The sequence below is a fragment of the Cavia porcellus genome, unplaced genomic scaffold (genome assembly GCF_034190915.1).
Source record: "Cavia porcellus strain 051 isolate PalLab524CR breed Dunkin Hartley unplaced genomic scaffold, mCavPor4.1 scaffold_6, whole genome shotgun sequence".
NCBI classification, from domain to species: Eukaryota; Metazoa; Chordata; class Mammalia; order Rodentia; family Caviidae; genus Cavia; species Cavia porcellus.
Genome location: NW_026947489.1, coordinates 10,206,182 through 10,232,015, shown reverse-complemented (window position 1 = coordinate 10,232,015; position 25,834 = coordinate 10,206,182). Strand labels below are relative to the sequence as shown.

At 46.9% G+C, this 25,834-nt stretch overlaps 1 long non-coding RNA gene across 1 annotated transcript; it reads left to right on the top strand.

Moving 5' to 3' along the window:
- Positions 1 to 19,639: 19,639 nt before the first annotated feature.
- Positions 19,640 to 24,616, top strand: LOC106028870 (uncharacterized). The gene is made up of 2 exons (XR_002792642.2): positions 19,640 to 20,105; positions 21,263 to 24,616. It is a non-coding gene; the product is annotated as an uncharacterized LOC106028870 (long non-coding RNA).
- The last annotated feature ends 1,218 nt before the right edge of the window (positions 24,617 to 25,834 follow it).

Here is a 25,834-nt window from a genome sequence, read left to right as displayed (position 1 = left end):
AGCCCGGAGCAGCCTTCCCTTCAAACCCAGGATTTTGCTTTTTCTTGCAGCCACTACCTGCAGTTTAGAGCCAGATACCTTGGTGCAGGGTGGACTGTGGCAGGCTGAGGACAGCAGGGATCTTCTCACTCCCTGTGCTAACCACTCTGAAATTTTTCTCCCAGGGTAGGTGGACTTCTTTCATAGTGTCTCTAGGGGATCTGAGTTCTGCACATAACTCAAAAGGTTGTTATGGTTCAGCCCCCAGACTCTGTCTCTGGTGGTAGCCTCAAGGAAATCTTATATCTGTTCACTCTCTGAGACTGTGGATCAAGATGTCCTGCTGCAATGTAAATGAATGGGGCTCTTTCAGCGTTGAAACCAATTGTCCCAGGTACGGTAGGTGAGCAGCCCTGAATCCTACAGGTGGATTACCCTTAGGACTTCAGCTACAAATTGTTTGGGGGGCAAAGGTGAGGAAAGAACACGGGTGTCTCCAAGTTTAGGTCTGGAATGTTCCCCAGAACACTGGAGGACTTGGGAGTTGAGGAGGGATTAGAAGGATAGAGGATGATCAGCACCATCTATGTGTTGACAATTGAACAAAGAGTGTCCAGTTCTCATGGTGGCCCTGTGGGATATATGTCACTTGCTAGCTCCATTTTACAGATAAGAAAACCAAGATTCAGAAAGATGAGGCCCAGCATGGGTTCAAGTCCAGGAGTAGCTGATGTCCAATTGTGCAGAGTCACTTTTCTCTTCAGGGAGACATAATATCTGATACCCACCACTTAAAGGAAGAGAGGGTTATTATGGCTTACAGTCTCAGAGTTCAGTCCATAGTTCCAGCATGATGGAAGGGGATGATGGCCAGGAAGCAGGGAGCAGGAGGTGCCATGGAAGAGACAAACCCTTTTGGGTCTCACTCGTAGTGACTGATCCCTTCTGACAAATCTCACTTCCTAACAGCATATTTGTCTCCCACACTCACCAGTGGGTAAACCCATGGAGTGCAGCACTCCCCTGTTCCAGCCACCTTCAAAGCCCTGCCTGTGTGCACATGAGAGTTCTGCAGAACATTCCAGACCTAATCCACAACATGATCTTTCCACCATACCACACTGACACATCAAAGGGAGATTTCAAGTAGAGAGAGGGATTGATCTCAACACCAATATCCTTTCTGTCCAGCCCGGGCACAGACGGCTGAGCATCTCTGGAGATCCAAGCGTTGCCCTATATACTAAGTAAGAAGGTTGAAAATGACTACCACTGGTCATTTACTAAAGCAGGTTTTAATAAATAGATATGGAATGGGTCCAAGAGAATAAGGGTTGAGAAGGGCCAGACGTCTTGCTGCCCACAATGCCACCAAGCTGTCCCTCATATTCTAGGCACACTAGTTTTTCAATGGACAAATAAAAGCTCATGCATATATAGTATATAACATGACATTTGATATATGTGTATATTATTGTGAAGTGACTAAAGCAAGTTAATTATTTCCTCACATACTGATCATTTTGCTGTGATAACTATTTAAAATATACTTTCACACAGCATATTATTATCGACTATAACCAACATTAAGTACAATAGGTTTCTTGGACTTAGTCTTTTGGTCTCACTGAAATTCTGTTGTTTTTGATCAATATCTTCCCAAAAGCCCCTCCCCTCCGATAAGTTCCACATCTGTGTGTGTGTGTGTGTGTGTGTGTGTGTGTGTGTGTCTTGCTACACATTGAACTCAGAGCCTCATACATTGCAAAGCAAACACTCTACTACTGTCTCTATAAATGCTTGCTTTTGTAGAATTTACATGTAGGTAAGATTATGCAGTATTTGTCTCTCTGTGTCTTACTTCACATAGCATAATGTCCTCAAGGTTCATCCAAGTTGTCATTCAGGATTTTCTTCTTTTAAAATGCAAGATGGTATTTCATGTGCTAAACATTATACTTTTTATCCACTAACCCATTGAAGAACACTTGGGTTAATGCATATTTGCATATTTTGCAATGGGTGATGCGTGGGTGGGTGGAAACAGCATATTTTGGCTCCTGAATAATGCTACAATGAACCTACAAATGCAGATAGCTCTTCGACATACTAATTTTCTTCCTTTGGGCTACCCACTCAATACTCGGGTTGCTGGACTGTATGGTGCTTCTATTTTTTAATGTTTTTGGAAGACTGTCATTTTTCATAATGGCTGTACTAATTTACATTCTCACCATCATCTTACAACAATTTCCTTTTCATCACATTAATCTTTGTTAACTGTTCAGTTTTTGATAAAAGCCATACTAAAAGAGGTCACTATCTCACTGTGCCTTTGACTTGCATTTCCCTGACAATTAGTGATACTTGAGCCTCTTTTTATATGCCTGTTGACCATTTGTGTGAGTTCTATCAAGAAATGTCTGTTTTGGTCCTTTGCCATTTTTAACTTGGACTTTGTGGCCTTTTTGCCTTTTCTTGTGTACTTTGGATATTAACCCTTTATCAGGTACATGGTTTACAAATTTGTCTTTGCACAGATCAGTAGTTTCCTTTGCTGTGCGTCATCTGATCTCAGAAATAGCCCACGTCTTTTAGAGTGATTTTCCTGCTACAGTAACTCTGTTCTTTTAGTTCTGAGCCTCTCTTCTCATCAACCTGCAGAGGAAGAGTCTCAGTAGCTTATACAATACAGTCCTGTCCCCCTAAAACCAGATGACTTGATTAGGGCTGAGGTACCAGTTGGGACAATCAGTGCTTGGGTGGGTCTGGTTGTTTCTACAAGGAGAGACAGAAACTCAGGAGCTGTGCAGTGATCATCTTCTGCCCACCAGATGCACAGAGCAGTGCAGAGGATGGGTGGGTAGAAACGGAAGCAAGGATGTATGTGGCTTTTTCAGGAGACAGACAGGGAGTAGCTTCCGGGATTTCAGACATCATCCAGGCCTAGTTCCCACATCTCTTGAGGTCAATTGTACAATTCCATATTAGTTTTAAAAGAGCAACAATATCTTCCCAATAGTTATAGGCTTTATTGAAGTAGTTTACTGTTAGTTTTGACCAAAAGCATCCTGAAAAGCCCTGCTGATGAAGATGTGTCCCTTTGAAACAGTAGATTGTTGGACCACAAGAGATTTTTGGATCCAAGAGAGCCTGGGGAGAGGAGGGTCAGCCCTCTTATATCCAGGTGAGGCTGAGAACTTCATTCTGACACTGGGTGTCTGGTTGCCTGGGCTAAGGGAAGCCAAAATAGTTAGTGAAACACTATTTCTGGCTGTGTCTGTGAGGATGTCTCTGGAAGAGATTAACACCAGAATCCGCAGACAGACTGAAGAAGGTCCATCCTCACCAATGTAGGCATCATCCAACCAGTTGAACTTCTGGACAGAACAAAAAGGTAGGAGAAGGGTGAATTTTCATTTTGTCCTTCATCACCTGAGACATTCATCTTCTCCTGACTCTGAACCTGAGTTTTGCTAGCCTTCAGACTCCAGGTCTCACCCAGCACCCTTTCCCAGCCCCTACTTCTCAGGCCTTTGGAACATGGGCATTCATGTACTCAGACCTTTGGACTCAAGCTGAATCTCAGCACCAGCTCTTCTGGGTCTCCAGTGTGCAGATGGCACATCAGCCTCCATAATCACATGAGCCAACCCCTATAATACATTTTCCTTTATATAACACTGCATGTCTTATGGGTTCTGTTTCTCTGGAGAACCCTGAGGAGGTTTGAGCAATTATGAAGATTCTACAAACCAGGTGGCTTAAACAACAAACTTTGATACCTCACACTTCTGGAGACTGAGAAATCCAAGATCTAGATGAAAGCAGATCCAGCTGTTGCGGACCAGTTTCTTGGTTTGCAGATGGTGCCCGCTCTCCATATCCTCACTACTGTTTCCTTTCTTGTATGAACAATGATCTCATCCTGGGGCTCTACCTTCATGGTCTCACCTAACCTAATCACATCCCAAAGACCTCTCTTTCTAACTCCATCCTACTAAGTGTTATGGTTTTAATATAAGGCTTTGGAGGGAAGATAAACACAGCCCATAATACAAGATGCAACGAAAGAGTTAAACTTATCCCAACAATTAAGCTCTAGCAAAACTGAGCAGGCATCACTCTCTGTATGACAAATGGGCCTTTCCATGTCAACCCCAAGGACTCATACACGGCTTCGAGGTAGACTCATTGGTTGAGACAGTTCTGCATTAACCTACTAATCTGTATATGACTAATGACTCGGGACAGCACATTGACCTTGACTTATCTTGAAGTTTTTCACCACGGCTGCCCTCCCAAATAAGAGCAGAGATCTCAGATGAGTGGTTTGGCATAATGCTTGTTTCTCTCTACAACTGGACTCAGGTACATAAAACACTCTTAATCTCTTTTGGCCAATATCTTACAGTCCTTCCTTGGCTATTTCCCATAAGTGAAGGTACCCACTGACACTGGCTCTCACAAGCCCCAAGATGCCCCAGCAAAGCCTCAGCTTCCTCTGCTGCCACCTATTCCTGTAGACTTGTCACTTCCAGCACCCTGTGTTTAACACTGAGGACCAGCCTGGCTAAACTGGGGGTTCTTACAAGAGCCCCGACTCCCCGGTGCTGACAGACCTCTTCTTGGCCCTAAGGGAAGACCTGGGGAAGCAAGTAGTGACAATAAATCCCCTCCCAAATTAGAGGAGTGATCAAGGAACCACAGCGACTGACAGCTGTAGTGGGAACGGGAACTTGGCCCTTCCCCATTTCTTCTAAGACCCAGCAGGGGCCGTGGGGCAGATGATCCCGGAGCTGCATGCACACAGGATGCAGATTAAGGCACCAGCACTGCTCATATGTGGCCAGACCCCAGAGGACCACCTTCGGTGCAGTGTCTGTAACCTCAAAGCAAGACTTTGCCTTTTATTAGAAGCCCCATGCAAATTACCAGCTTCCAGAGGCATTTATTAAGTGCCTGTTTCTTCTTTGTATACTTAGATGCTAGACCAAAGAAGCACATTTTAAAATTTCACAGACTAGGGGCTGGGGATTTAGCTCAGTGGCATAAGCACCTGCCTGTGAGCAGGCGGTCGTGAGTTCAATCCCCGGTACCGGTAAAAAAAAAAAAAAAAAAAAAAAAAATTCACAGACTGATTTATACCTTGTCAATTTCCAAAAAGGAGGACAGTAAAACCTCAGGTACAGTATGGCCAGGAACATTTAACCAAGACAAAGGAGGAGAACAAAGGCAGAGAATGATGGCCAGCCTTAGCCTTTCAAGAAAGCAAAATAGATTTCATTCTCTGGGTGGCTACACTTCCCCAAGATGTAATGTCTACTTCCCTTATTTCTTAAAACCTCTGCAGCCCTATCCAAAAGGCAGCCCCAGTTTATGGGTGAGCCCAAGGGTCAATTTCCCCTTACAGGAATTATTCTGTGGCAGGCTGAGGGCTGAGCAGCTGGGACCGAGGCTTGTTTTTCCCGCTGTCACTTGACAGCATTCTGCACGGCTGCCCCTGCCCGCAGAAGCCTGGGCAGGATTGTGTTTCTCAGCTGAGTCTGCACACTGGTGACACATTGTCCAAGCTACGCCCGGGGCCTGGCTGCTGAGAGTTCTCCTCTCCCTTAGGGGAACAAAGGTGAGCCCAGAGTGGGCCCCTGAGACAGGCCACTGGGCCCGGCACTGGGTGACATCCCCTAGAGGAGGAAGGCATGCTGTGCCCTTGGAAGAGGCAGACGCAGCCCCAAATCATGTCCGGAAGTGAAAGAGGAAGGAAAGGGGCGGAAAGTGCTGAGTGTGGTCTTTGCAGGGGGCCTCTGTCTGTAGATTTTCTCAAGGAGCACCAGTACGCAGGGTTCAGCATCACCCAACCACGAGAGAGGCCAGGGGAGGCCTCGTATACATCCCAATCGCCTTTGTTCATTCTCGTTCAACCTTAAATAAGGAGACAAATGGTTCCCTTCACATCCTTCAATGGAGCATAAGGAAATCTGCAAACACAGGATCCCAGGGCTGGACTGGGGGTGCGGCTCAGTGCAGAGTACTCGCCTCGCATGGGTGAGGTGCTGGGTTCATCCCAGACCTCCCTACCACATCCTGCCCACCCTCCCAAAACCCTGTAGCTTTCACAGCCTGTGTCACATGGCTGTCCTGTTCCACGGCCACTGCCTACAGCCACCCAGCCTAGAGTCTGAAGTTTTGTTCTGTTGCCTATTTTTTGGCTACATTTCTTTGAAGTTCATTTTTCCTTGCTTATCACGTGGGGCCAAAACGTTGCCTCACTGGGATCCTAAGAAATTAAATAAAATAACATTTAAACTATATAAATAAAAATTCACACACAGCGACACACACAAATATTGTCCCCTCTGGCCCCCCTTCCTGGAGTGCCCTGACCACAGCTCTAGCCTGAGTGTGGTTTGTGGCTTTTGGAAAGGGCAGGTGCCCCAGGAAGGGCTTCTCTCCTCCCTCACCTGCCCCACCCCAGCCTAGCAGCTGCTGGGGCCCCCAGGATGGGCCAGAGCTCGGCTGGGCAGCTGCTCCTGGGCAGGAACAGGGAGGTGACCACGGACAGCTTGCTCCCTGTGCAGGCCCCAGGCGGGAGTACAGATTGTGCAACCCCAGCCTGCTGACCTTTCAGGCATGGTGTGAAGCCTGCTTGTACTCGGAGGCCTGGAATGGAGTGGTGAGAAATGACAGACAGATACGGCTGTGCCATCTACTCTGGCTATAAAGACATTTTCTTAGCAGCTTTCCTTTCCTTCTCTTCAGCAACCTGCAAATGCATTTCTATGGTCACCACCAGTGGTCAAGTAATGACAGCAGCTGCGACGTGCCTGCAGCTCCCACAGTGGGCGTGCTGTCCACAGCCTCTCCTGTAGCATCATCATCTCGCAGGCCCCTCCTGCCTTCCTGGGTCTCCTCCTGTCTTTGGTGAAGCTTGCTGAAGCCCTACAGCTCTCCAGCCTGCATCATACCCTGCCTTTTCTGCTTCCCAGTCACATTTACCGTTCCCTGGACAGTGTCGAAAACACAGGAACCAGGGGGCACATGGAGATCTGACCCAGAGGGAGGACTCAGGAAACGATGACACATAGAAAAGGATGAGACAATGCAAGTTCAGAGAAGGAAGCAACTTGTCCAAAACCACAGCGCTGGAACATGGTGGAAGGAGGGTTTAGACCCTGCTGCTCTTACTCTGGAGACTCTAGTGCCTGAGCTACAACCCCACCCACCTATTCTCTTGCCCCTCACACTTCTACACGGAATTCTGCTATCAGCCACCCTCTGTTAACCCACCCAGGTAACATCACCAGGGGAACCACGGGGAAGCTAGGACCCCATCAGCCATTGTAATTGTGCCCATTCTTAAGCAAAGGAAAGGTGTCACCCATAAGTGGGAGTACAAGGGAGCCTCCTCCTGCTGGTTCCTTCCCAAACCCAGGAGCCCTGGGCACGAGTGGTCTTTTGAAGACACGCAGGCCGCCTGTACCTGTCCTTTAGCTTTGGAATCTAGGTCATTCTCTGCTTCTCCTCCCTCCTCCTTTAGAAGCAGGATTTCTCCTAAGGTCTCAGAGACAGAGAGGGACGATAGGGGAAAATGTTTCAGTAGAACCCACACCCTGCCTGCTGCTGTCAGGAGTGCTTCATTCTGAAGCCAATATAATTTATGAGATGCAGATGGATTTAGCATTTAAAAAGAAGAAAATCTTGGAAAAGGAACAAAGTGCACTTCACACCCTGTGCTGAGGCGTGTTTGGGGCTCCATTAATCATCTCAAACGAAAGAGATTTAATCTGGGGCTAGCTGGACTGGAGAATGCCTGCATCTCTCACCAGGCCCAGGAGGCTGGCCCGGAGCAGTGCGCTCTTGCAGGCCTGGCCTCCAAGCAGGCTCTGGGCCTCGGTGCACAGCACTTGTGCTAAGCTCTTGTCTGAGTCACGCAGTGGATGAAATTACAGAGGTTGCTGCATGCGATGAATCAGAAAGCAGGATGAAGCCAAATATTTGGACAAACCTCACCCTGTGCGGGGCAGGATGAAGGCTTAGCAGCCAGCCAGCAGCAAGCCCAGAAAGCGCTTCTGACAAAGCACTGCTGGAACATAACTGCTGCTTGGGAGGGAATGAGGTCCACTCCATCAAGGCGCCCTGCAGGCAGTCTCGTGGCCAGCGTAGGAGCACCCAGGGCCCCAAGCTGTGACTCAGCCTCACTCTTAAAAGAGGAGGTTGCCAGTGAGACGCATGCAGGATGGGGAGTGGGGTGAGGGGAGGAGACAGTTCCCTTTGAGGCACCCAGTCTGCCCGCTCTTTCTGGGAATCATCAGGGTGGCAGGCAGCCTGTCCTTAGATTTTGGTGGGAGATGCAGGCAGACATGATGGCCACAAAGTGGGGAAGAAGTGATGGTTAATCCCCTGGTAAGACTTTACTGCTTCAATGATGTCACCAGGGACCTAATTGCTACCCTTAACAATAAAACCAGTAATAATTACGATACCTAAGCTTTGCCTGGTACCTTTTTTAAAATTCATTTTGGAAAGAGCCCAATGTTCTTGTGTTTCGGTGATTTCCTTCCTCTGCAGGGAAGCTTCCAGGCACTAACATATAAAGGTATACCTTTATATACCACGAAGAATGGACAGATCTGTCTGAGCAATTGTTGACACTGATAAATAGCAATAGTGACTGACATAAACTTGCGTATGATGTGCTATGTCAGCACCGGCTCAGGGCTTCCCCTAAAAATGTCTTGACTGAGCCTCATGCAATCCTCTGGCTGCTCTTACTTTCTCATTTTGCAAATGAAGAGATACTCTAGGAGAGTTATGTAATTTTCTGGAGCCACTAAGCTAGCAAGGTGCACAGCCAGGATTTAAACCCGGGCAATCAGACATCCAGCTTATATGTGCCTCCAAGCAGCTCCAGCATGACACCAAACCATTAGCAAGATGATCATGGGAACAGGTTCAAGCAAAGCCTGTGGTTTCCAGCACTCAGCAAGTGCTGAGGTCTGGATGACATCACACTTGAGGGCTGCCTCCAGGAGCCTCGCCAGTCCCCTGCGTTTGGAGAAGGCTGCGGTCCTTGTGGATTAACCAAGGTCTAGCCCATCTAGGCCAGCCCTGCTTCTTCAGGGACAAGACTCAGTGAAAACCGTCCTACTCAATGTCCTCTGAGGCCACAAGGTTGCAGCTCTGGCATTAGGGAGTAAAGAAGAGGTTGCATTTCAGCGTTCTGTGCCTTGGCCCAGAACTTGGCTTTGACCTTCACCAGCTGTGAGAACATTCCTCTTCTTGTTGTTGCATAACTCCTCTAGATTTGGTGCCATAAGACAGCAATTTCTAATGCTCACAGATTCTGTGGGTCCAGGATTTAGATAGGGTACAAAGAATACACTTGCCTCATGAGGTCCAGGAATATTTAAGATGCGGGTTGGGAGTGACTCAATAGCTGGTGGCTGGAACACCCGAGTTTACATGTCTGGCACTGGATGTTGGCTCTCAGCTGGGACTTCAACTTGGGACGTCACGTATACATGGCCTCCCCGTGTGGCCAAGGCTTCCCCACAGCATGGAGGCCTCAGGTAGTTGGATTCTTTACGTTAACAACTGTGTGTGTTATTTATTGTCTCACTGCTTTGGAAGCAAGAAATCTGAGATCAAGCTGTCAACAGGACTGGTCCCATCTGTTCCAGGGCTCACTCTTCAGTTTGTCACATCAGTTTTCTTTCTGTGTCATCTGTGTCCAAATTTTTATTTTTATATGGATAGGGTTAGGGCTCACCCTAATAACCTCATGTTAGCTTGGTTACCTTTATAAAGGTCCTGTGTCCGAGTAACATCACACTCTGGGGTATTGAGGGCTAGTACTCTAATGAGGGAATTTTGAACCAGCACACAACTCAACACACAAGAACAACGCAGGGCTCCCTAGTGAAGGCACATTGTCTTAGCTGAGCAGCTCTGAATTGGCTTCCTTCTACTTGAAAGTAAATTACTAAGGATTAGTTAGTTGTAAGGGGAGGGTTCAGAGATCCTGTCTGTTGTTGGGGAAAGGTCAAAGGATTTGTAGCTTTTTTTCTAAGCTGGGTGCTATTATTATACTGTTTTTAGAGGCAGAGACAGCAAATCTCAGAGTAGTCAGGTAAAATTCCCAGGGCCCAATCATTCGTGAACAGCAGAGCCAAGGCTGGATCTCGGTGTGGATATGTTTCAAAACCTCCCCAAAGACCTTATGCAAGTTACTTAATGTCTCCCAGCCTTGCTTGCCTCATTCATGGAAGTGTGGTGATGACACCCGATTTTAAGTATGGAATGAAGTGAGTTATATAAAATGCCTGCCATGCTGCGGGAGCTCACACAGTGGTAACATGTGAGTCAGTTTTCCATTACTATAACATATACCTGAAACAATTAGCTTAAAAAGAAGGAAGGTTTATTTTGGCTCACAATTCTTGAAGTTTTGGTCCATGGCTGACCATCCTTATTGTTTTAGGGCCTGTGCCGAGGCAGGGCATCACAGTGGGAATGTATGCAGACCTTGTGGTGGCTGGGAAGAGGGAACAAGGTCCTGGATCCCCTCAAGAGCACACCCCATCTGTCCAGAAGACTTTCAGCCAGGCCTGACATCGTATCAGTTCCACTCTTTTATACTAGTTCCATCAGCTGAGGCTCAAGCCTTTAACATACAAGCCTTTCGGGGACCCTTGTCCAAACAAAAGCAGATAGTCCCTTTATTCTTCTGCCTTCTCCTCCTCCTCTTCCTTCTCATCTTTATTAACATCATTAATGTCAGCCGTGGAAGTAATGTGAGAAGAGATTGGTACCCAGGAAAAATGTAGCAGACAGAAAGTTCCCACCCCTGGATCTTAATTTGAGCTGTGGCTGTTCACAGATGCTAGGTCCGTTGCACGTGACTGACGCATCTGGCACAGTTCTGGGCACTTCTGTCTTCAATCCCATCTGCTCTGCACACTACTCAGCAAAGCACAGAACTCAGATTTGACCCTCTGAGCCACAGCCAGCTTACCTCTGTCCTGAACAACCTATAAGATTTTACCTGGTTGTAATAATATATAACCCATAATAATGCAGAAGACACAAATGCCATTGGCAATGGTCTCATTTATAAAAATTTCACTTCGCTTGGTTTTTTTTAGTCTAGACCCTACATCCCATCTTTAGTTCCCAGTCCTCCCTGATGAGGAAAAAAATGTCCCTTTATGAAAACCCACAAGGTGGACTAAGGGATATAACCACAGGTATGTTCGGAGTGTAGGATGGAAAACCATATAACTAAGCTTTTGTTGGATCATTGAACGGAACTGTCTCCAATTCCACTGTATGAATGTTCACTTTATATGCTTTAATTTAGTGATATGGACAACATCTTCTGGGAAGATAATGTGTAGCCTGTTAACTGGCGATTTCATACTGTATATATTTTTTTCTAGAAATACTCTATTATTTGTACCCTTTTACTGCATTGTTTTTTTTTAAATGTCCTTTCTTTTTTCTCTCTCTCTCTTTAAATAAAAAAAAAAGAAGGAAAACCCACATGAATTCAATAAACCCCTGAATTAAATTAACACTCATTGAAATGTAGGGCTTTCTCCTGGAGGTGACATCTTGGTTCCATCGAGGACTTATAGAGCATTGTGTCTGGGACATAGCTCACGATGGTGGCAGAGAGAACAATAGATTTTTCCCAAGTCTCATCCATTTTCCTCCTCCTAGGAAGGTGGCAGCCTACATCTCCAGGCCTCCTCTGTAGATGCATTAGGGTCATGGTTAGTTCCTGCCAAGGGGCTGTAGGGCAAAATAATGTGTGCCATTTCCCTGCAAGGGCAGCGAGAAGTCCTCTGTGTGACCTTGTAGTCCTCTCTTCTACTGAGGCCACTCTAAAAGTCAAAACTAAAATGAATCAGATGAGTCATTGTTGAGCTGCTTAAAAGACCTCCAGGCATGCAACGGATAAAAACACAATAAAAGATCAAGCTTTTACGTACTAAGCTACTAAGTTTGGAGGTTTGCGTGTTCCTGCAGCAAAGCCTGTCCTATCCTGACTATAACGAGAGTCGTCCTGTGTCAGCTGCTAGTGAGAGTCAAGCTTTAACGGCCCACACTGATCTCACTGGCATCTGCTCAAACAATCAGCACTTCCTTGTGTTGGTGCGCATGCGACTGGACACATTCCCATGTGCTTCCATTTTGCACAGCCTCCCGGGCCACTGATAGCTGTGTCTTCTTGCAGTGTGGCCTCCAGCTTGGGCGACCCACTTTTCATTCTCTTAACAACCATCTCAGAGAAGTAGATGCTTAGATTTCCTCCCAAATCTGCTGGAGACTCAGTCCAGGTTTTCCTACTCTGAGGTCTTCACCCCTGTGTAGCTCAGTTGCCCTCGTTCCAAGCACGGTGTGCAAAGTCTCCATTCTTTAGATTTCTCCAGACTCAAACCAGGGGGTTTCTTTATTTCTCTTGGTCCTGTGCCATCTTGGCAAGACAGGGAGAGTCACAGACTTTTCCCTGCCAACTCCTTCTCCCTCCGCCTTGGCAACCTAGATCAGGTCTCACAGCATGCTGCTTTTTTTTTTTTTTTCCTATCCTCTTTCCATTCTACTACTGTATTTGGTAAACAAACTTTAGGCTCCACACTTTTACTTGGAGTTCTGCGGTTTTTCTTTGAAACTCAGTGAATCGTTTCTCATTCAAAAAGCCTTCCTTTTGCATAGAAAAATGCTTTCTTTGCAAGATTGCTTTCTCTCCTATAGGTTTTAAAAGTCAATTTTGAGGCCAGGCATTGTGGTGCATGCATGTAATCCCAGCACTGAGGAGGCTGAAGCAGGAGGGTCTCTGCAAGTTCGAGGCCAGCCTGGGCTACAAAGTGAGTTCGACGTCAGCCACAACTACAGAGTGAGACCTTTGGTGCCTCAAAAACAAAAAAAGTCAATTTTGAAATTCAATAGTTAAGAATTGGATTCCTTGTTCTTTGTCTACTCTCTACATCCCCTCTTCCCCAAAGAAGAAAGGTGTCTGAAAGAATCAGGATGTTAAGGAAAAGCTGAGAAGGATAGACAGAGGACACTGCACATTTGTCTCTGAATATACTTATGTGGCATAATAAGAACCATGTGCATTGTGCCAAGCTCTTTTGCCCTACTTCTAACTCTCAGCAGCCCTGGCATGTACAAATTACAGGTGGAGAAAGGGGCCCAGGAAGTACACATTGGATCAGGGCTCAACGTGTGGCCTTCCTACTGGGTGTTAGTCAACACAGCTACAAAAATCAGTGTTCACAGAAAGACACCAAGCCCACTGCATGGAGCCAGTGCAAGCCAGTGCAAGCCGGGGCAAGTTCTAAGTATGTGACAGTGCCCGAGGAAACCTCAGGAATCCTCCAGAACAAAGTCTATGGGCAACCACTGCTACGTGACCCCAAGAGAAGGAACAGCTCAAAAGGTAGAAACTGTTCTAGTTAGTGGGCTCCTGAACACAGGAAGGGCTCCAGGGATATTTGTCGATCAGTGAATAAAAGGATCTGCTCTCAAGGATGAGAGGTGAGAAAACCAACTCCAGAGCAAGAAACAAAACTAGGGAAGCAGATGAAGAAATAAACCAGGCAAAAGTAACCAAGAAATATGGATTCAATGATTTAAAAAAGCCTCTGTGGTGAGGCCCCTTGATGTCGTGAGTGTCTCACAACTGTGTCACATGCCTGAGGCTCCTCAAGGTGTTTTCTCTATGGCATTAGAGAAATTGGGAGGCCCTCAGAGTTCCATTTTCTGTTAGGAGCTTGTATGAGAACTTCCCTTAAGGGGAGATCCATCTTGTTAAAAAACAAATTTTTTAAAGGGGACTACATTAAGAAGAGATGCTAAAGGGTGTCCTCGAGCCGCCATCTTTTAATGGCTACCTCAGAAAGGGGGCTGGAAGTTTCCAGAAGGAAATCCCTATAGAGGAAAAGCCAAACCTTGACTGAGATGGTACGGGGCCTGTCAGAGGTAGAACCCGATAGTGGGGAAAGAAAGAAGGCACTTTGGGGAATAAGGAGAAAAGAATGTTTCTTGTGTGGTGTCCCTTCACCGAGCACCACTGAACTCTCCCTCAGTGAGACAGACAATGACAAAAGTGAAGGATGAGGAGTTGAATAGTCAAATGAAGCAACCCCCTTTCTCTCTCACCCGCCTTCCATCAGCCTGAGAGTTAATAACATGATTACTTAGGACCTGGGACGTGTCAAGGACTGAACAGCCATGCACCCTGAGGGACACCTGCTCAGGAGGGTGGAAGGATGCTGGAATGGAGTCAGGAAACCAGTCAGATGTTTGAGGGTTGGGGATCGAACACGAGTTCATTCTGTAGTGTTTAACCCAGTCAGGGCCTGCTCTTGGCGTACACGCGGCCATCTTCCCAGGCCGCAGGACTGTGGTGGCAGCAGCCATCACCAGTGAGTGGCTGCGCTGTTTCTCACAGAGGCCAGACTCATGCTCAGTCCCCAGCATTGCTCTCCCGATGGCCCTGCAGTCCACCTCCCTGGACCCGAGCCACAAGGCCACGAGCCACAGGCCACGGGACAAGCGCTCCCGAGCTGGATGTGGTATGGAGATACGAGGTTCTGTCTCCTTACTGAAGGTTCTGAAAAAGGCTGAAATTAGCAAATGACATTTTTAAATTTGAAATTTCGCATAAATATCCAGATTTCTGGCTTCTCTTCAAACACTGGTGTGTCTGACACCCTCAGCTCTCCTTCCTTCGTGGTAACAGTCAGTCGCCGGCGGTTGAGGGCAGCTTCTCAGCCTTGGCCAGCTGAGTATGGACAAGAGAGCCGGCCAAAGACGGCCATCGGTCTGGGCCACCTCTGCCTGTCATGTCATGTGACTCTGGAGAGCCGCTCTGTCCTCAGGGACACTACTGTTCATATCTGTAAATGGGGCACAGCGTAGTACTTACCTCACCAGGGGCTGTGGAGGTTAAACTAACTAGAACAGAACCTCACACCAAAGGATCGTTAAAACAGGTTGGGTTACCATTGTTTGGAGTTTCCATAAACACCCGGGAGCCTGTCTGAAAGGGCACCATAATTCCCGGCTCACTGGTAAAGAACCGAGGCATGGAGGGCGCCCTGAGTCCTAACTGGGCGAGGGTCTCTGTGATGCAGACTTCTGTGTGTGCTCACCACCCTCAGCCACTTAGGTGACGCCAGGGTATAGATCTGTCTTCACTGTTTCAAGCAGTTAAAAGACAAAGCTGACTAGGGAGCAGCAGTGGCTGAAATGTGTACTCAAAGGACAGAGAAAGGGGACCAAGGATTCTCTTGGGACATGCTTGATGGGAATGAAGACTTTAAAAACACAAGGAAAAAAAATCAAAAACAACCACACAAAGCCTCCAGTACCAGGGGGTGAACTTGAAAGGCAAACGTTGCCTACCTCTCGCCTCCCTCCTTGGTGGAAGTTTCGCTGCCATCTGAATAAAAGGCTCACGCTCTCCATGTTGGACAGGCCACTGGCTTCCCGGGGACACACTCTGTCTGAGCACCCGTCCTCTAGGCCGTCCCACTCTCTACAGGGGCTGCCTCAGGTGCTTCTGGCGCCTCCTGGGAAGAGCGTTTCTGAGGACCCACAGGGACCAAGCGGCTCCAAGGATGCAGGTAAGGGCATTTCCAGAGCAGGAACACGGGCGAGGTAGAAGAGGGCGCCATGCTGAGCAGAGAGCCCAGACGGATGGGAGCGCTCTGAAGGAAAGGGGTGTACCTGAGGAAGAAGCACACCCCTCTTGCCTGGGGACACTGAGCCCAGCCTGCACCTGAGCCACATGACTGTCACCTCTCCCTTGGAGGTGTCCGCTGGAGGATGTCTACAGGCTCCACGGCCACCTCTCTGGCACGATCAGAGAGGGGAAGCTGAACCCCAAGGGGTGAGAGATAGCAGTGAAGTCAACATACGAGATAAAAGGTGGAGAGAGGGCTACGGAGGATGAGGAGGCAGGCCTGGGGGAGGTGGGGCACCATTTTGGGAGTTGGAGGGATGAGGCGAGGAGACAGCAGTGCCACAGAGCCACAGGGTTGGGGTGTCTAAAACCTCTGGGGAAATGTGAGCAAAGAATTGAATTTGCTTCTGACTCAGTTTCTGGTTGATGAGTCGAGCCTATCTGAGTTCTGTCCCACTCCAGGCCTGAACAACATGAACCCACCGCTTCTACTGGACAATGAGGTGCTGGGGCAGAAATGGGGGACTCCAAAAGGAAGAGTCCGTTCAGCAAAGTCAGATAAGATGGGGGTTCTCAAAATAAGCAGCCCTGCATTCAAAGCTTAGAGATGGTAATGGGGAGACATGTTGGGAAAATTGATGTCAATCGTCTTCAGATCTATGGCAGCGTCACTGGCAGTGCCCTGTGGCCAGCTCCCCTGATGGCAGCAGGTATGCAATCCGTGTCCTCAGGGCTGGGTGCCTGAATGAACTGCTATGAGGTCGCCTGGGTGCCCACAGACTCCACCTCCATCTTCTTAGCTCTGTATTTCGTGACAGGAAGCAAACACCACGTCCAAATGTTTTTCCTGGAACAGGAGAGAGAGATCCATGGGCGCAGAAGGAGTTTGCAAGTGCCTCACACAGGAGCAGCTTGGAGGTGAGTGCTCCGCAGGGCACTGGGCAGGGCTGCCAGCAGTGGCTACGGCGCATGCGTGTGGCATGCAGCCCCGGGGAGAAATCCGAAACAGCTTTCTACACCAGACTGCTGCTCTGGCTTGTGCGGTCCCACCCAGCTCTGAGCCAAACACCTGGGGGAGCCAAGGAACACTTGCTGGCGTTGAACGCCACAGGGGACAGGAAAAACTCCCCTGGGCCAGGGTGTTTGTAGGGCATATAAAATTTGTAGTTCAGACTCAGATGCACAGAAATGCAACCTTGTTTAGTTTGTACCACTGAACTCAGTCTGTTGAGGAGTCTTGTTTCTACTCCGCGTTGTGGAAAAGAGAAACCTTGTAAATCCAGGAGGCTGGGATCACAACGAAGTTACAAATTTGTCCATTTGGGGGAATTTGGATACTTTGGAGGAATGTTTAGTTCTTCCAGGGGGACAGGGGAGCACGTGACACTCAGGTACCTCCTTGTGCAAGAGGCCAGCTCCTTTGGCTGTCACACAGGCCGCCTTTGGTTGGCAGGATACAAAGCAAGCAACCTTGCACTCTGTTATTCCCTGAGCTACTACCAATGTCTTCTTCAGGGACAGGGGTACATCTGAACCTTAAACCTTCTACTCGGAGTCTCTCCTTAGCTTCTTCCTCCAGTCCAGAAAATGCAATGTCTCACATTCCAGAGCGGCAGGCCCTTGCCCTCTGTTACACCCTGCTCTGTTCCCATTTTACAGCTGAAAAGTGAAACTCGCTACTCTTGAGTTTCCTAGATCCCTTAAATTCAGAGACAGAAAATGAAAGGTGATGGGAGGGGCAGTTTTTAATAGGTTCAGAGATTTGGTTTGCAAAAACGAAAACGCTCTGGAGACAGATGGTGTTGTTGGTTGCAAAACAATGTAATCTACTTAATGTCACTGAGTTCTATGCTTAAAAAATTGGTGAAAATGGTAAACTTCATGTTAGGCATTTTACCACGATGAAACAAAACTCCATATAAAATTTCCTTGCTTGGCTCTTGATAGGAAAGGAATGCCTTTAGAATTCAGACGGCTTTCTCTCTGAAGTCCTTGACACAACACAAAAACTTGTTCCTGAAATGGGTTTCCGTAGCTTATGCTGGATTTCAAGAAACAGATTTTATCATTTTCTCTTTTTAATCCAACTACAATAATCTTAATCTTCCCTATGCTAAAGTAGGAGATCACTGTCAAGGAAGTGTGAAAAAAAAACCATGTTAATCAGTTTTAGATTTATCTCCAGTGGCACTGCAGTTCACAAACTTATGGTAATTCTTCCCACTGTTCTGGTCACAAACCGAATTGGCCGAGAACTGAATCAAATCTCGCCATAAGGCCAACCTGGAACCTAACCACTGAATTGTGGTAAGAATTAAGTTTATAAGCCAAGGTATCACTGGTATCAACAATGATGCTTTGTCAATAAATTTGAGTTTCATCTGTCTCTGAGATCAGCAGGAGGAGGCCCTTGGTTTGAAGTATCCACATTTGCATCCTTGTGGTGAGCTGATGGCATCCCTAAACTTAATAGTGCATGGAGAGGAAAGGAGTCTGTGACCAAGGTGGGCGTGAACTATTCCATCACGCAGGGATGGCGCCTCGCTCTTTATCCTATTCAGCTCTGAAAGGTGACATTTCCCAGCTTGCTAGCTTGTCTGCAGTGTTTTGGGTTCCTTTTACTGCTTTAACAAATTACCACAAATGGATTAAAATATAAATTTATTCTCATACAGTTCTAGAGGTCACAATTCTGAGATGGGTCTCACCGGGCGAAGCGCCAGGTGTCAGCAGAACTCTATTCCCACTGGAGGCTCGGGGAGAATTTCCTCCCTGCTCGGTTGCTAGGGGCCGCCTGAGGCTGTGGCAGGGCTCCTTCCGAGCAAGGGCATCCCCTGACATTTGCCTCCACCATCAGGCCTCCTTTTCTGCCTGACTCTTCTTCCTCCCTCTCAAATGGAGCCCTTGGACATTCCAGAGCAGTCTCCGTGCCTAATGATCTCAATCACACCCATAACGTCCCTTTTGTCACATACAGTAGCGTGGTCACAGGTTCTGGGGGTTAGAGCCTGGACATCTTTGAGGGATCATCATCCTGACCCAGATGTAATTTCTGTGAACACATCTGTTTTCTGTCTTCCCCCTGTCGTTTTGCAGGTAATGTGTTTCTTTCTAATAAGTGGTTATAAGATTTTGGTCTTGTCTTTATGTTTTTGGCAGTTTGACTATGATAGGCCCAAGTTTGGTTTTCTTTGTATTTATCCTGGTTGGGGTTTGCTGTGTTTTTAAAGTGAGTAATTTCGTGGTTTTTGATGGTTTTGGAAATTTTTCAGTGACTGTCTTTGAATATTGTTTCTAGAGATGGTGAGTGAGGACCACACTCATAGGTAGAGAGCATTCCTGGCACACACAGGGTCCTGGGTTTGATCTCTGCACCTCAAACAAACAGACAAACAAAAACCTGCTTCTGGCCATTCTTTATTTTTGGGTTTCCATTATGTAAGCATCTGATGGTTCCCATGTATCTTTCACATTCTGTTTTGTTCTTTCTTTTCCCTTTTGTGTTTGAAAATTTCCTATTGAATTTTTTAGTTTGTTCACCCAATCTTCTGCTCTATCCAGTTGCCATTAAATCCATATGGGAGTATTTTATTTGTTTGTTTTCTTGTCTTTTTGAGACCGGCTCTCGCTATGCTTACAGGTTGATCTTGAGCTCGCTTTGTAGCCCAGGCTGGTCTTGAATTCTCACAGCCTGACCTCAGTCTCCCAAGTGCTGGGATTACAGGCATGAGCCATCATGTCTGGCTTATGTGAGAGATTTTGACTTTAGAGTTTTTAATTTTAGAAGTGAAAATTTTCTTTTTTAAATTAAGTTCATTGGTACAAATTAGATATGCGTAATAACCATATTCACCATAGAGAATTTGTACCCATTCATGATGTGTTTTGCTTGAAAGTTTTCAATTTAATTTATTTTTCATAGTTAAAGTTCTTAAATGATAACTCTAATGTCTTTGATCATTTTATAGTCTATTTAAAAATTTTTCTTGGTCACATTTCCTGCCTCTTCTCGTGTCTCAACAATCTTTCAGGGTGTGCTGGACGTTGTGTATAAAAGAACTCTACAGAAGTTTCACCATTTCTTCTGCCCAGGTACTGGGGTGAGGGTGGAGTACCTCATTACTTGAGGAGCAGAGCTGGTCAGGTGCAGGACTCCTTCCTGGTGGGGCTCTCCCTGAATGCCTAGCAGGTCTCTGTCCCCTTAGCCCTTGGATGAGATCCACCTTGTCTCATATTATGGTTTTTCTACATATAATTGCATCCACAGCTCTCTGAGATCTTTTCAAATATAACTTTCCTAATGAATTTTGTTTTTTCTCTGTTTGCTGCAACAACACTGCACGATGCTATCTCGAGCTCCTCTTGGGAAGTCAAAGGCCTTTCCCTTCCCTTTCAGAACCTCGACAAGAAAGCACACCCATGGAATAACCAGGTAGGCAAGTCAGGAAATGAGTGCTGGTTTCTCCAGGAAAGCAGAAAACCTTCATGGCAGGGTCCTTCAGAGAGTTCAGTGAACAGCACCCCCTTCTCACCCAAGTTCTGCTCTACAGCAGAAGAGCTGCAGTAAGACAGGGAGAGTCCAATGTACCACCTCAGCTAGGGATAAACTGTCTTAGTTAGGGCTGCAATAACAAAGCGTCACAGAATGGGGGTCTTAAAACAGATATTTATTTCTCACAGTTCTAAAGGTCAGAGTTCAGAATCACAGTGACAGCATGGCGAGATTCTGGTGAGGGCCCTCGTCTGGATTATAGATTGTAACCTTGTGACTGTGTCCTCACAGAGTGGAAAGAGGGTGAGACCACTTGGGTTCTCCTTAATAAAGGCACTAATCTTATTCATGAAGGTTTTGTTCCCATGAGCTAATTACCTCCCAGGTCTCTACCTCTCGATACCATTGCCTTGGAAGTTAGGATCTCAACATGTGAAAAGGAGAGGGCATAAATATTCAGTCTATAACACAAGGCTAGGATGGAGGGCAATGGCCATCACAACGCTAGCACTAAATTTTAACCTGACACTAACTGTTTCAGAACTAGTGAAGTCAGGATGTGGGGCGGTCCATCTGCCAAGGGGACCCAGGAAGAGAGCGATCAAAACAGATAACCATGCCAAGAGAGACCAGGAAGAGGCAGACTCGATGCATCCAGATTTCACTTCCAATGTATGTAGCTATCAAAAGAAGACTCAGAGAAAAGGTCCCAAAGAAAGCAGAACGGAAATGTAAAGCCAGGAGGAGGGTGCCACTGAGGTGGCTCTGGAGGGATTTTGAGAGACTACACAGCGAGACAGACATGAAAAAAGCAACAGTGAAACCAGGAAGGGGAGGAGAAGGTAGAGGCTGGAAGAGGCTGAGAGCCAGCAGGCTGCCATGACAGTGCATCTCAGCCGGGACCGGAAGGCAGCCTTGGTCCTGCCTGTTCAGCCCTGATACGCCATAGTCACGGCCCCGCGGCGTCTTTGGGACACTCAGACCTAGCACGGTTCCCAGTCAGCAACCATGGGTGTCTCTCTGCCATCTTCAGGGAAGAGGGTAATGTCCCTGTATGACTTTCTGACCTCTCTCTGTAACTCTGCTTGCTTTTCTAGCCATCTCAGCAAGGACTGTCCTGTGACATTAGATGCTGCGGAGCCGAGAGGAAGCTGCCAGTGCCTGGGGAGGTCAGGCTTGCCCAGAAAACCACCGAGGGGCTAAGGCTGAGCTAGGCCACATTCCAAGCAGTATTCAGAAAGTCAGACACAAGCTTTGATCCTAAAGACAAATCTGGAGAATGGGGCAAACAGACAGAAGAGACAGAGCAGGGTGGTTTGGAAGGCCTCAACCACAGACTCCCTTTCGTTCTATGCTGGACCACAGCATCCGACCACCAAGGGACTCTCTGCCCACTGAGGTCACCATGCCTTCGCTCTGCTTGTGTGGTTTGCTGGAGTGCCCTTCTCCTGCAGTGGGCCAGCTCATCCTCGAGCCTGCAGGCTCTTGCCATTGTCACCAGACTGTCACATGCCTCCCAAGTGCCGGGAGCTGAGGCTTTGCTCCCCGCTAACTCAGAGAGCATGAGCTGGATCCCCCCTCCTCCCCAGCCCTAGCCTGTACCCAAGGTGCAAGAAACAGAGAAATGTGTTATTTAGTAAATTTGACTTTGGGGACTACAAAAAGACAGGGCAGATTTTAATGACATGTTTGCTACATCAGATTACAGTTGGCCCTCTGTTCTGCATCCAAGGATTCAGTCCACTGTGGGCTGAAAATATTCAGGGGAAAAAAAGGTGTCAGTACTGAACATGTAAAGACTTTTATCTTGTCATCATTCCTTAAAGAAGACAGCATAACCTCTACCTCATAACGTTTTACATTTTGTTAGGCGTTGTAAAGCATCAGCAGTATGTGCATAGGTCATATGCATCTGTGGACTTTGGTATCCTTGGGAGTCTTGGGAAGGAGCCCCTGCAGAGATGGAGAATTAGCTTCCCCAGACCAGTCATAACCACCTGGGCTCAATGTGGGACTTGGGGACACAACAGTGCCAGCCCCCATGTGCCTTATCCCACAGGTGACCTATATCTTCCAGTGAAAACAATGCACCCCCTTTTTCCCCAGGAACCCCTTGTCTTCCACCAGCAAACTGCTGTGAGGGCTGCATCTGTGGGACGGGGAGAAAGGGCCTGACCTTCAGACCCAGGCAGGCCCAGCCTCACCAAGGCCATCAGCAGAGTTGGCACCAGGGACAGAGCTGCAGTGGGGCCAGGGACTGGGTTTGTGGACTTTCAGCTCTGCTAAGCAGGATGCAATCGCTGGGTCTGACTGGTGTTGGCTTGGTAAATATTTGGAGAACACAACTCTCAGAATTCCTATAGAAAAACTGGCAGGGGCTCACAGCCACTGAGACTTGGACAGTGATATTAGTTGCATTTGTCTCTTTAGTCCAGTGATGTGGTTTGTGCCTGGATCCTGCAGAGAGAACTACTCCTTGGGGAACAGTATACACAAAGAGACCTCCCACACCTGCAGGGGGAGAACTGATCAGCCACACTGGCTTTGGCATAAGAAATGCAGGCAGGAATGAGCACAGTTTTACCAGGTGCCTGAGCCACAAGACAAAACTTCTGAGAGGTCGAGGTGACCCCTTCAGCCCAGTGGCAAGGCAAGGATGGCTGCTAGCCAGACTTGAGAAACAAGGATCCTGCTAGAGAAAGGGTGGAGAGAGACAGAGAGAGACAGAGAGACAGAGAGAGACAGAGAGACAGAGAGAGACACAGAGAAACAGAGACAGAGAGAAAACAGAGACAGACACAGAGACACAGAGGGAGAGAGAAACAGAGACCGAAACAGACAGAGGCAGACAGAGACACAGAGAGAGACACAGACACACAGACACACAGAGAGAAACAGAGAGAGAAACATTTGACATTTGTAATCGAGCTGAGAGAGGGGGCTGCATTATTTATGAAGCAGCTGAGCCCGGAGTTAACAAGGAAGCAGGAGGCCTTTGGAGGGCAAAGTGGTTTCAAAAGCATCCATATTTCACTGAAACAAAACAAAACACCAACTATGATTTAGAGTGTGCTGAGGCTCAGAGCCGGAGATGACGCCAGCACAGTCAGACAGCACTGGTGGGAGGACCGGGTGTAGGCAAGGCGGGCAGAGGGACGGATTGCGGAGGCGGGAGGCAAAGGCTGCCCCTGCGCGCTGCATGTGCCAGGGGACATGGCAAGAGGGTGCGCAAGAGGGCATGCACATGCACACTTCCCAAGTGTGCAATGTGTGCAAGAGTGTGTATACACTTGGGCAGAGGACAGTGCCTTCTAGGGCTAATGTGTAAATTCTGTTTTCCAGGGTGACCTACTATAAGAATTTAAGCCAAAGTTCTTTTTGTTTAATAGTTTTTAATAAGGCATAGTTTACAATGTCTGTAGCTTCTCCAGGGTCAGTTTGATGAGGTTTGACAGTTGTAGGTGCTTATGTAACAAGCACTAAAAAGAAAATACAGAACCCATTCCTCGCCCCAGGAAGTACTTCCTGCCCCTGACTACTTTTTGACTTGTATTAGTATAGATCAACTTTGCTTGTCCTAGAAATTCACAGACATGGCATCACACAGTACATACTTTTCTGTGTTTGACATAATGTTTCCCTGAATGTGTTTGTTTTTGAGGTTCAGCCACATTATAAATGTGGTGGATGGTTCTTTGTACTGCTGAGTAATATTCCACTGAATCAACACCACACATTTTGCTTTTTGATTCTATTAATAAACATTTGGGTTGCTTCCAGTGTTTTATGAGTAAGACTACTACAAATATTCTTATAACAAGTCCCCATGTAGTCATATGTTTTCATCTCTTTGGGGTTGGTGGCTAAGAATTTGCTGGGTCATGGGGTAGATGCACGGTTACCACTGTAAGATTTTGCTAGAGAAGAAAAAGATATTGCCAACAAGTCTTAGTCCACATCCCATGTCCCCTATTCACCAGTCACCGTTGCTGTACATACTCGCCAGCTTCCATTCCATTGTATTTTACCCCCTTAAGAAATGGGAAACAGCATTTAGTGTAACTTTAACTTGAATGTTCCTGATCTACAGATATTAAGAACCTTTTCCTGTGTGCATTGAACATTTGTGTATAGTCTCTGTGAAATGCCTGTTGTATTCCTTTGCTTATTTAGCAAATTATGCAGTTCACCTTTGTGTTGTTGTTGATTTGTGGGCATCCTTTACAAATTCAAGACCCTCAAAGGATAAGTGTTGAAAAGAAAAATGACACTCCTGTCCCCTTTTACCCTCCTACCCTACCCTGTATCATATCCCTTTAGTGGACGGGTTTAACATAGTCTATGATCCACATAGCTGAAATGCTAAGTTCTATTTAATCAAACTCGTGAGCTTCTATTTCCTGTGAAAACAGAAAACAAAACAAATGAACAAATAAAAACAATTAATTCAACTGTTTTGAGGTAAATTCTCTCTCATTTAAAAACTTACTTGCCTCATATAATTACTTAGGAAATTGAGGATTTAATTTAGTTGATCAAAGTACTGAAAGTCACTCTCAGAGTTCTGTTCTCCCACAAGTCCTCCTCTCCCCGCAACAGAGTGGTCAGAAAGTTTAGATTCTGAAGTGCAGTGAAGCAGACATGCCTAGCTACTACCTGCCCGCTAGCTTCAAGTCAGACTGTGCCGGAGGAAGCTGGAGTCGCCTACTGGTGTCTGGAGGGCATCTTTGCCTGGCAACCATGCGCCTCTTCTTGCCTGCAGTGTGGAATCTCGCCTCTGATGAGGCATCACCTCTTCTTCTCACCAGTCCTCTTACACCACTGCTCTGTAGCTCACACGGAAAGTTCTAGATCTCACCCAAGCACCACCCACTCTCAAAGGAACCGGTTTATACTATGTGATGTTCCCTCTCTGTCTAACTGTGCCACATCACCATTTCTCCTTTACTGAAATCACTCCACCTACGTAACTGCAAGGAAGACTCTGCTTGGAATTCTAAACAGAAAATGAAGATAAGTTTTGGATCCTCCCTTGGACCTCCTGAAATTTCCATCATCTCTTTTGGCATTCTTAATATTACATCTTAATTCCATGGTCTCCTTCACTGAAAATGTCCCCCCCCTCTCTCTGCCTCCCTCCATATCCCAGCCCAGCAAGGGCTGCTCCCTTCTTGTGGGATAAGGGACTCGTATTTGGTTGTGTTGTACTGTGCATCCTTCCTTGCTCATCCTCCATGATTTTTGTATTTTGAGGAAGTCTATTTGAATTTCAGAGGCCCTTCTTTCAAGGGCTTGGATCTTGCATTTGAAAGTCTGAATTTTAGTCCCACTGTTCCCAGGCTGGACTGGAGTCAGCAGTTGAGCAATCTCCTTGATCCAGCTGCCCTTTCTCCTTCATTCCAGATATTCCTCCTGAGGTCATGGATACCATAGCTAAGTGGGGGAAATCACAAATAAGGAGGAGTGAACAAAGAAAGGACACTCATGTAATTTGAAGCATTCATCTGAACACAATTCAGTACCAACTAGAAAGTACTTATTTTTCTCTTTGAAAAAAAAATCATATATTCTTGCATTTGGTTCCAGCTTTGGCTCCTACTGGGCTCTCTTGCATTTGATACCCAAAGCTTTAGGCTCTCTAATCCTTTTCTTGGCTCATGTCTTCTGTG